Here is a 12,130-nt window from a genome sequence, read left to right as displayed (position 1 = left end):
TGGGCAAGTACTAAAAACAAGTAGTAATTTGTTCGGCACGGAAGGGCATTAGGAAAAGTGGGGGTAAAAACAAGTACTAAAAACCTTGGGTGATATAATTTTTGAAATTGGATTCCAAGAATTAATGTTTGGTTGAGTAATTCAATTACCATTGTTTCTATTATGAAATCTAAATTTTGTTCCATTATTGGATAGATAAGATAAGATGGAAATTTGTAATTCTTGAGGAAACTGGATTCGTGTGGAATCTCCCCTCCTTTAAAACACTAGGTCATGTGAGCTCCCACATCGCATTGTGAGTGTGACACTCCCCTCAAATTAAATTAGATAAAAGCTTTCACATAGAGCAATTCTGGAGAGGACAAGTGACGAAATTTTATTGGTTGAGACATTAAAAGCTGGATTACACTCTTTATACACCCTGTATTTAACTGGTCGTTTGTAACACGGTTAGCAAAAACGTGTGTGGAGAATACTTCTGTCAGCTTTTATGCCTAAGCAATATGTTACACTTGGTTTACACTGGATACTTAACTGGACGTTAAGTAACGTCGTTGGTGTGGACAGCACTTACCTCAGGATCTAACCCTAACTAAGATACGGTCATATCGTGTTCTTATTCACATATCGGAAAATCTGAAACAGAAAATTTCATGACCCGTATCTTCCTCTGCAACACATAACCCTAGCTGCGCCTCCACCTAATTCTTTCTTCTTCTCTTTTTTCTTCCTTTCTATCTGGAGAGTACTCTATTTGAGAAGCGATGGCTACAACTGTTTCGCTTCTGAGGTTTTAAGCCTTCGATCAGTTAACCCTTTTTCGATTCTATCATATTTTCAGTTAATTTTGGCAGCGAGAATTTAGAAGCTGAAGATGACTACCATTGATTTTGTTGATGGATGTGGAGCTTACGATGGGTTATAGACTTCTCCGGAAAAATGGGTTTAATTTCGATTGAATAACAAGGAAAACAGACAGAGTTTCACGATTATTATGAGAGTTCCTGAAATGGTGAAGAAGAAGACTGATACGCTTTCAACAAGGTATAAAAATCAACAAACCCAAACAAAACTCTTTTTTTGTTGTTGTTATAGATGTTACTATTTGTTCTCAATGCAAATTCGGGATTTCAAATTTGTGGATTTTGATTTTGAACTTTGGGTTCTCAATTTGGGGATTAAAATGCGAAATTAGGTTTTCGTAACAACCAGGGGCAGAGGGATTCTGGAAAGGTCTTTATGCTTACAATTTTGATTTTGTTTAAATTTCTTTCAAAGTGTATGTTTAAATACTTAAATGAATGATTTGGTTGGATTTGAGAACGGAAAAGTCTTTCCTTAAATGAATGTGATGTACCATCTGGGGTTTACTTGGTTAGTGTTCTGATAATTTATAGTGTTTTGATGATTTATGACTAATCTGATAATTTCTGGATATCACAATCAATATCAAAGGGTTGACGTCTAAACATGGGGCTTGCCCTTACGGATAGTGAACCTCATAACACCTACCCGCATCTCCGTTGTTTTACCAAATAATAGAAGAGAATGGTCGTCGTCCAGTCTCAGCTAACTTTCATGTATGAGTGGCTCAGTTTTTATTTTGTTTTCATCTATTGATGTTAAAAAGCTAAAGACATGTTTAAGAACACAGCCAGTAGATGTGGTTTGATTTTTCATGTTTGTCCAGCGAATATATTGATAACGGGTGGGTTATCTTCATGTTTCTTTGTATGCTTTTTTGATTTTTGTAACTTAGAAATGAAATTTTCACTATACAATAGTTAAGTAAATGTGGTACGAGGAAATGTATGAAAACATAATAGAGATATACAATATATTCTCTAATAATAACAGTTGCCCATTAGGATGAAGTGGGCATACATTTGCAAATTGTGTGCATGTAGGTCAGGTAGGTAAGACAGCTTAACCATCCTATCAAGGTTGGAATTGTGGAGAGGAGTATATATGGTCCTCTTTCAAGAATAGAGGTACGCCATTCTCTTGCCTGCATTGCAAAATACAATTGGGCACCGATTGAAATTTTCATTTGACGGGGTCTGTGTGCTTTTGATCTCAAAAGGCACATAGGCATTCAGCAGGTACCATCTTTCATCACATGTTGCAACTTTTTAATGGAAACACTATGTTTTTTATTTTGTGAGTTAGCGGGTTTACTTCTTTTTTGACTTCTTAAATATGTGAACTCTTATTTTCTCCACTGCCAAGTCGCGGACTCATCTCATCTCGCCTCAAACAGTCGGCATAGGAATTGACATCCATTTCCCTGTTTCTCTTTGTATAACAGTGTGTTTGAAGTATTAGGTACTGAATCACATACCTTCATCTGAGAATCTGATGTCTGAGAAGGTGAAGCTAAAGGAACTACTGATCAAATTGGCACAACCTATTTTTCTGCAAAGTTGAGTCCTGGTATTGGATATTCATGAAGATCTGGATTATATGGTATCACATTGGTTTTAGATTGTTTGAGCAATAAGTCTTCGTGAGCAGGTGTGCGTAAAGTTTGAGCCTTTGCACAACATTAATTTTTTGGACATGTTTTATCACTAATTTGGATGTTTGGTTAAATTATAATACATAAATTTTGGTGTCTTTTCCATGATCAGGATCCCATCCACAGTTTTTAAACCCTTAAATCCTAATTTATATTGATTGCTTATGTTTTTGACATATTTCTATGACTACATAGTGAATTAAAGATGCGAAAAAGAAAGAAGTGGATGGGAGAGGTGTGGTAGCGCTGTGGTATCCGGTCAACCTGGTGATGCTCTAAAACTAAAGTCTGAAGCACTTGGAATTTTGAGAGAGGAAATATGCTATTGAAGTTAATGCCAGATCAAGCCTTGAATTTGCTCAATGCTTTTATTCTTTTTGCATTTGATAAAGATCTTACTCATCCAATTGATTGTGTTCTGTGTTATTGGTTGCATAGATTAACATTGCAGTGGACATTTGATTCCAACAGGAACTTACTGTGCTCTTCTTCTTTTTATTTTTTTTCTGGTGACTTGATATCTCTTATTCATGCGATTCTTTGTTGACTGGTGATATTAGAAAGATATACCATTACTGCCTTATTCTAAGACCAAAGTACACTATCTAAGCAACTGTACCATATCTCCAACTTCAGGAAATTACAAGAACACTGTTCTACTGCACGCAATACCTTAATTGTGTAGTATCTCCATGTATGTCTAACCACAGACTGAACTTATAAGTAGGTAGTGTACTTTGGAATACTGCCTATAAGATGTTAAGTTCACATGATATATCAGGAAACAGGGTTCAAGGTTAATACAATCTCATTAGTAAACCTTTCATTTACCTAACGCCGGGATAGCGTATATTTTAACCAGTGAAACAGATTATTTACCTTCACAAGTCATTTGCTGTATGTCTTACAAACCGGGATCTGCTGACACTGGTATGGATCCTACCAACTGAAAACAGAAGGTAACATGGGTCAGAATAGTAATCACCATGGGATTAAAGGGGATATCGACCCATGCCTCAATGAGATGATGTTTTTGGTTTCTTCGGATTTGGGTTTGGAACTTAGATAGGTAACAGTATAATTTCGTAACTAAAAGTGGCAATAAAACTGAAACCAGCGTCACTTTGGTTTCTTGGGTTTTGGGCGAGGCAAAGCCCAGCCACACCTATTTAAAAATCCTAATTGACTGGGTGAAGCCGTGCAGCACCATATCAAAAATTCATCGGGACCGGGCGAGGCGAAGTTAAGCCACACCAAATCAAAAAACCTAAGTGACGCGGCAAGGCAAAGCCAAGCCACGCCAATTCAAAAAGCATTGAGACGAGGCGAAGCGAAGCCGCACGATACCAAACAAAAAATGCATCGGGACGAGGCGAGGCGAACCCGAGCCACACCAAATAAAAAATGCATCGTGACGGGGCAGGGGAAGCCCAGCGACACCAAATAAAAAATGCACGACTGGGAAAGACAAACCACATCACAACAAAACAAAAAATGATGGCGGTACGCACGGGCACAAAATCTAGTAAAATCTTAATTCGGCAAATCATGCTTGGTTCACCAAAGTTGTGCTTATTCTCGGACAATGGATCTTCAACTCCTTAAACCAAACATGTCATTAGTCTTGGGTCGTCAATTTTTGGGTCGTCAACAGTTTCTGGATCGTTGACCGTGCGTTTCACCAGTTAGACTACTGCTAAGCTTGTTCCACCCCTAGCCCCTAAACTTTTTTTCCCACTCTGTAACCAAATTTTTCAGCAGCACCAGCCACCGCCATGTTTTCGTCCACAAAATTCAGTTTCTCCGTCTTCCGTCGATACCAATAATATTAATCCAAAAGAGAAAAAAAAATTCAATAAGATAAAGTATTAATTGGTTGTTGATTCAAAAGCTTATGGTGATATTTTTATTTCAATGAGTTCTGGAATCTGGATTGCTATGTGTTTTTGATCGGGTGTCTTCTTTGAGTTGTGTTGGATCTTATTTTGAGCTGTTGTTCGATTGGAGGTCGTCCATTCAGTTTTAGGGTTATGTTATGTCCAGGACGGAATAGGCTTGTAGCAGTCAACTGCTCCTTCTCACAATCAAGCGACCCTACATCAATTGATCAATTCAATACCCAAGCACTAGGCGTTACCATAACATACGATAACAAACCAAATATTAAATATTCAGTAAATATTTTGATTGACATAAGAATTAAAATACAATAAGAATCAAAATACAATAAGAAATACAAATGCATAATGAACCAACAAACGAAAATTGAAATATAAAGACTAAGGCCAAAATCATTCACTGATAGATTTTTCACATGATTATCGACTCTCCATCCAGAATCATTTGTGGTAAGAAAACATCTGTTTAGGTGGATACTCAGCTGCGTAAGCGTCTCCGTAATAGCCACCATCTCGACGAATATCCCACCAACAATCATCATTACAATTTGTACTCCAATCTCTACTTGCTTTGAAAGCTGTAAACTTTTCTGCGTAAGCCATGCTGTCCCCTAGATCATACCAACTTGATTGGCATACGAATTTAGTTGTCCCCCACCAGTTAACTTTAAATCTCCAACTGAAATTTTCCTTGTAATATAATATATGGAAGCCAAAATCATCTTCACTTGACCAACAATGTAATGTTAATTGTATATCTGGACCTATATTATTTTCTACCGTGACAGTCTTTCTGCGAGCATCCCAGGACCCATGAACGGACTGTGCATGAAATAATAATAAAGTAAGAAGAGTGAAGAAGATGGCGGCAACATATCGTGGAATTAAAAACGAAGATTTTGTTGACATTGTGATTGATCGGAATAGAAAGCAGCCTTGAAATAAACTAATAGTAATTGGTACCGTTTTCTAGTATTTTGGGTTGTGTTTTATAGTAGCAAGAAGTTTAGACAAGAGATTTGTTTAGATTCTATGATTAAATGCCAGAGCATATCTCTATGCATATGACGACATTTATCTACCTTGAATAGAATTTCGTAATTTCATTTATGTCAAACTGGTTGTAAAAAGATACTTCTTACTATATTGGATTGGTTTTATTATCATCATGAAAACATTATGCATATAACGGAAGATTTGCTTTATTGTCTTCATGAATAAATTATATATTTAAGGGAATAAAATATTTGTCAATTAAAATACCCTCTTTGTATTGATTGATTGATCATATATAGTCCAGGAGAATATATATATTTTTGAGTCCTGCTGTCACGTGAACGGGCGCATGACAGCAGAAAATGACCTCGCGTTCCTCGGCCGTAGGATGTTATGTCATGGAGATCTCCATCTTAAAATTCGGATATTTATGTGGTAATGGTAATGATTGTGATTTTGTGACGGTTGAACTTGAACCTAATTCGGGAATGTATGGTAATTTTCTAGCAAGATGGATATACTTCTGCAACGTCATTTGTGTCGAGTTGCAGACAAAAATTCCAAGCATCGTCGTTGATTGATATATACCTGTACAAAGAATACATTCCACTACAAATTACTTGATCTCCAATAGTTGTTTAGCTTTCGGTTTGTTGATTTTATGCATATAAGATATATGCTGACAGATTGAAATTTGAATGATCATAGAGTTTGGGTTTTGGGGTTTTCTTCTTTTTCCTCTTCTTGTAAACAAGTAAAAGGCACGTGGGTTGTTAAAGTTGAACATATCGAGTACCAATGAACACAGTAGGAACAATTTTTTTTTTTTTTTTTTTTGTAACAGAATAGCAGAAAATGATCTTCTTTTACTTTTCCGGAAACCAGGATCAAAATCAAAATGAACAAAAAGAATTTACAAATGTACAATCTAACAAGTGATCATACCCTCCACATGAAGAGAGATCAGCACAACAATTACATAGGGAGGAAAAACAAACATGATCTGGGTTGGAGTTACAGTAAACGCTCACATCATTTGGAGAAAACAACAGAATGCCTCTTTAACAATCCAACCAACGAAAAATCAGAATTAAGCTAGGAAAAGGTGTCCAACTCATTTGCTCTTGGAAGCCATATAACGAACTATTAGAGCTGGCTTCTGTGCCAAGTGATTAAAGTTTCCTATAAAATGATATTTTGGGTTATGGTTGACGGAAAATGTCATTTCTTAACGAAAATGACCAACTTACCACGGGTTACATACGGTGGTTTCTCCTGTGTGAGTAGGGGAGTGGGCCCCATTTCCCAAACCTAGCCCGCTACTAACCCAAGTGTTATAATCGTTTCACATCCGAAACAAATTTACGATCGAGCGGAGCCTCCTCTAAATCAAGCTTCATGAAGTGGCATGTTAGTTGCACTGTTTAAACTTCATAAAGTGTGCATGTTATCTCTAATTAAGGTCATGCAAAGACAACTGCTCCGAACGGCACTGCACAATACACCAAGAAAAACATCACATTTACTGCTCATTTCCTTGGATTTTTCTTATCTAAATGAAAGAGAGATAACATAGTGTAATATTAGGAGGACAAAAGTACAGAAGTTATTGCTTACAACCATTTAATTGGATTTTTATGCGTACCTTATCCTCATCGCCATCAATATCAATACCACCTAAAATCAAGCAGTAGTACATGGTTATTCAATCCAGTTCTAACTTGAGATACATTTTTATTAGAGTAGTACTAAATAAAACTCAAGAGGGTCTCCTGTAAAAAATCTGATATTAAAGACTTAATGAAAAGAACACAATACTAAACTCAAACAAGCTTCAACAAGCTTTACTTAATTCATATATTTCGATTGATGGCTTAACAACCTATTTATATGATTCACAAACTTGACTCTCAAGTAAAAAGACTTTCCTAATCAAAAACAAACTCTAACAAAAAAATTCTAGACAATTCTCACGCAAGCAAACTCTTAAAACAAGTAATACTTGTAACCCAAGTAAACTTCTAAAAACTGTATCATGGATCAACAACACTTGTTTATCCATCCACTTCATGTCAACTGTACCAGTTTATCACACCACATTGGATCAACTCTCATAGTTTATCCACACTACTTGGATCAACAACATTGTTGATCCCTTTTGTCTTCTTCATAGTATCTTGGTTTATTTCTCAACATCCTCCCTTAAACCAAGATACTCTTTACTAATCATTCCCAACTTTCCACGCAAGTAAGTGAAAGTGTTAGACTTCAAAGTATTGGTGAAAATATCTGTTACTTTCTCTTCACTTTCAACAAACTCCACAACTATCTCCTTGTTACTGACAAGCTCTCTGATGTAATGATATTTAATATCAATATGCTTACTCCTTCCATGAAGCACATGATTCTTAGTTAATGAAATTGTAGACTTATTATCACCAACTATTGTTGTTGGTGTCTTCTGTTCTTCAAACAATGACTTCAGCATCATTCTCAACCACACAGCTTGTGTAGCACAATTGCTAGCAGCTATATACTCAGCTTCTGTTGTAGATAATGCAACAACTTTTTGCTTCTTAGATGACCAAGAGAAAAAACCAGTTCCCAACTGAAATCCATAACCTGATGTGCTTCTTCTTCCTTCTGTATCACCAGCCCAATCACTATCAGTAAATACAACTAGTTTTGGATCTTCTGAAACATTATAGAGAATTTTTATACTGATTGTACCTCTAACATATCTCAGAATACGTTTTGCAGCTTGTAAATGTGATTGTATGGGTTCTTCCATAAATCTGCTAACCAATCCAACTGCATACATGATATCAGGTCTTATAGCAGTCAAATATCTCAAACATCCAACAAGACCTTTAAAGTATGTTGAATTCACAAGCTCTCCTGATCCTTCTCTTGTCAACTTCAGTCTCTTTTCTACTGGTGTTAAGATTGGATTACAATTATCCATCTTGAAACGCTTCAAAATTCTTTCACCATACCTTTGTTGGTTAATAAAAATTCCTTTTTTCAGTTTGTTGAACTTCAATGCCAAGAAAATATGACATCAATCCAAGATCTGTCATCTTAAACTCCTTCACCATATCCTCCCTAAATTCCTTGATCATCTCAGAACTATTTCCAGTAAATATAAGATCATCCACATACAAACATACTATAATATGATTGCCAAGATCATCAGCTTTCAAGTATAAAGTATGCTCATGTGGACATCTTTTAAATCCTTTCTTAATGAAATAAGAATCTATTCTTGTGTACCAAGCTCTTGGTGCTTGTTTCAAACCATACAAAGCTTTGTTTAGCTTGTATACTTCATTCTCCTTCCCCTCCATAATGTAGCCAGCTGGTTGCTTTACATAAACTTCTTCTTCCAACACTCCATTCAAGAATACTGACTTCACATCCATCTGAAATATCTTCCAATTCTTTTGTACTGCTAAATCAATGATAATCCTTACTGTATCAAGTCTTGCAACTGGTGTAAATACTTCTGAATAATCAACTCCTTATTTTTGCCTATAACCTTTAGCTACTAACCTTGCTTTCTTTCTCTCCACTTCACCATTTGACTTGTATTTTGTTTTATAAACCCACTTAACACCTATGGGTTTCTTCCCTGGTGGAAGTTCTGTTAGTTCCCATGTATCATTCTTCTCAATTGACTTAAATTCTTCATTCATAGCTTGAATCCAACCTTGTTCTTTTGATAGTTCTTCATAAGTTACAGGATCACAATCTCCAAATAGTGCAAAATTCACTACTTCATCATTAGTATCTTCATCATCTCTTGATACAATATAATCATTCAACCTAGCAGGTATGATATATTTTCTTCTTGATCTTTTTGGTGTACTGTTTCTGTTCTTGCTTCTTCATGTTGCTCTTCAACATTATCATGAATCTGCACTTCTTCTTCAACTTCAACTGGAACTGTTCTGACAGCAGCAGATGGATCAACATTCCTTGTTGATCCAATATTATGTGGATCAACATCCTTTGTTGATCCATTGTTATATGGATCAACATTAGTTGTTGATCCATTATTCCAGTTCCATTTTGAATCTTCATCACAGATCACATCTCTACCTGAAACACTTTTCCTGCTTCTGGGTTGTATAATTTATATCCTTTGGTTACTGAACTATAACCAACAAGGATACACTTCTCACTCTTGTCATCCAATTTCTTTCTTAGTTCTTTGGGTACATGTGCATATGCAATACATCGAAAAATTTTCAGATGTCCTACACTTGGTATTACACCTCTCCAAGCTTCTTCTGGTGTTATGTTGTTCAAACTATTTGTAGAACATCTGTTGAGTAAATACACAGCTGTGTCAACTACATAACCCCAAAAACTTTTTGGTAAGTCTTTTGTTATTCTTATAGTTCTTGCCATCTCTATTATGGTTCTGTTCTTCCTCTCTGCAACTCCATTTTGTTGTGGTATATATCTTGCAGTTAGTTGATGCTGAATGCCATGCTCTTCCATAAACTTGTTAACAACAGTATATTCTTTACCTCTATCAGTTCTCAAGATCTTGATACTCTTACCAATTTTTCTCTCAGCATAAGCTTTGAAACTTCTAAAAGCTTGAAATGCATCACTCTTTTGTTTAAGCAAATAAACCCATTCTTTTCTACTAAAATCATCAATGAAAGTTATAAAATAATTATTACCTCCATGTGAAGTTACTTCAATAGGACCACATAGATCACTATGAAAAATCTCAAAATGTTGATCAGCTCTTCTAGCTCTGTTGACTGGGAATGGATCTCTGTGCTGCTTGCCAAAGATACAATTTTCACATCTTGATTCTGGTACCTATATTAAAGGTAAACCTGACACCATCTCCTTCTTTGCTAAGTTTTGTAAACTGTTAAAGTTCACATGCCCCATCCTTTTATGCCATAACCAAGAGTCATTGTGCACACTGCTACTGTAACAACTTTCTTTTTGATGCTGAATGTTCAAAGGAAATAGTCTATTTTTTAGTCATCTCCACTCTTGCTATCAATCTTCTTCTTCTATCTCTGATGAAACATAAACCATTGTAAATATTCATAGAATATCCTCTTTCAGAAAGTTGTCCCATACTTAGAAAGTTTTGATGTAAACCTGGAACATAATATACATACATGATGTATGCTTTAAAACCATTCTTAAGAATAATCCATATTCTTCCTTTTCCCATAACTGGAATTGTTGAGTTGTTTCCAAACTTTACTGTAGATATTACAGACTCATCCTAGCTTTCAAACAAATCTTTTCTTCCACACATATGATTGTTGCAACCTGTATCCAAATACCACTTAAGTTGAGGTTGTTCTTATGCTGTATGAAATGGAAGCAGCATGTTTTCATCCTTCTTTTCTTCTTCTTCTTTTTCTTGGCTTTCTGCAATGTTAGCTTAGAAATTTGCTTTGTAATTGTTAGCAACTGTCTTCCTTGGTTTTGGACACTCAGTAGCCATATGTCCAAAATCCCCACAATTATAACACTGCATTCTTGATCTATAAAATGGCTTCATATAACTTCCATTATTTGATCTCCCTCCATTGTTATATCTTCCTTGAAAATCTCCAGTATTAGATTTTCCTTGATTGTTTTTGCAGCTAACTTGGCTTTGAAGTGCCTCTTCAACTTGTTTTGCAGCAGTTGTCTTCTCTAGTAATCTTTTTTCATATGCTTGTAATGAACCCAATAAATCATTAAGAGTCATAGTTGCAGCAGTGTTACACTCTTCTATAACAGTTACTTTTGCTTCAAACTTCTCAGGTAAGCTTCTTGATGAGTGCCAAATAATGTATATATTTATCCCTTTTTGTTGGCAATTTAACTCATCTTTTATGCATTAATTCTACATTTTATCCCATATTCTGTATTTTCATTGTTTTCAAGAATAAATATTTTTCTTACTTAATTTTGCATTTTTTAGGTAGTAAATAAAGATTGGATGAGTTGCGGAGCAAAAAGAGCAGAACAGTGGTGAAAAGCCGGGAGAAATTACGCAAGGAAGCCGCAAAGAATGGAGCGCACGTCCAAAAAGCTGGAAATGGGCTCAAGAAGAAGAAAGTTGTTCTTAAAGAAGAAGTGGGCTCAAGGTTTTCCAAGCCCAAACTCATTTCCCAAACCCATATTCTATACCCAAAAGCCTAAAACCCAAATCCATACCCGCTTGCGTCTTCAGCCGTCAGATCAGTTCTCAGAAGCATCCGACGGTCGCTCCCTTGCTGTGCATCGAAGTTTGATATCTCCGCCTAACACTACAACACCTAACTCCATCTGGCGTCGTTGATTTTGTTGTATTATATAATCCAGCGGTCGCTACAAGCTTCACTTCATCTCACCGTCCGATTGATCTTTCATCTCCCTATCCCACGGCTCAGCGTCGCAAATCATCAAACTCGATACACTCGCCTCACACCCTAGCGACCGAGCACCTACACCCCAAACAAACGCACCTTTCTTCTTCTTCTCCATCTCTTCTTCCTTCAGAACCCGTACCACCACCATGTCCGTCTCCATCACCACCACCTTACCCCAAATCACTCCACTATCTTCTCCCCAACTCTATTCTACCTAAGCCCATCATCACCATCACGTACTATCTCTTTAGCATCACTAATTTCTCCAATTTCTCATCTCTCTGCTCACTGAAACCCTAGGTGAGAAATTGGGGATATAAGTGTTGATTAAAGCA

The 12,130-nt window shown here is 36.3% G+C and overlaps 1 long non-coding RNA gene across 1 annotated transcript; it reads left to right on the top strand.

The window, feature by feature from the left end:
- Positions 1 to 650: 650 nt before the first annotated feature.
- Positions 651 to 3,049, top strand: LOC113328418. Its single transcript, XR_003349392.1, has 2 exons — positions 651 to 2,514; positions 2,714 to 3,049. It is a non-coding gene; the product is annotated as an uncharacterized LOC113328418 (long non-coding RNA).
- The last annotated feature ends 9,081 nt before the right edge of the window (positions 3,050 to 12,130 follow it).

The sequence above is a fragment of the Papaver somniferum genome, unplaced genomic scaffold (assembly GCF_003573695.1).
Source record: "Papaver somniferum cultivar HN1 unplaced genomic scaffold, ASM357369v1 unplaced-scaffold_107, whole genome shotgun sequence".
Taxonomy (NCBI): Eukaryota; Viridiplantae; Streptophyta; class Magnoliopsida; order Ranunculales; family Papaveraceae; genus Papaver; species Papaver somniferum.
The sequence above is the reverse complement of the archived record's forward strand: the minus strand, read 5'-3'. Positions and strand labels throughout refer to the sequence as shown.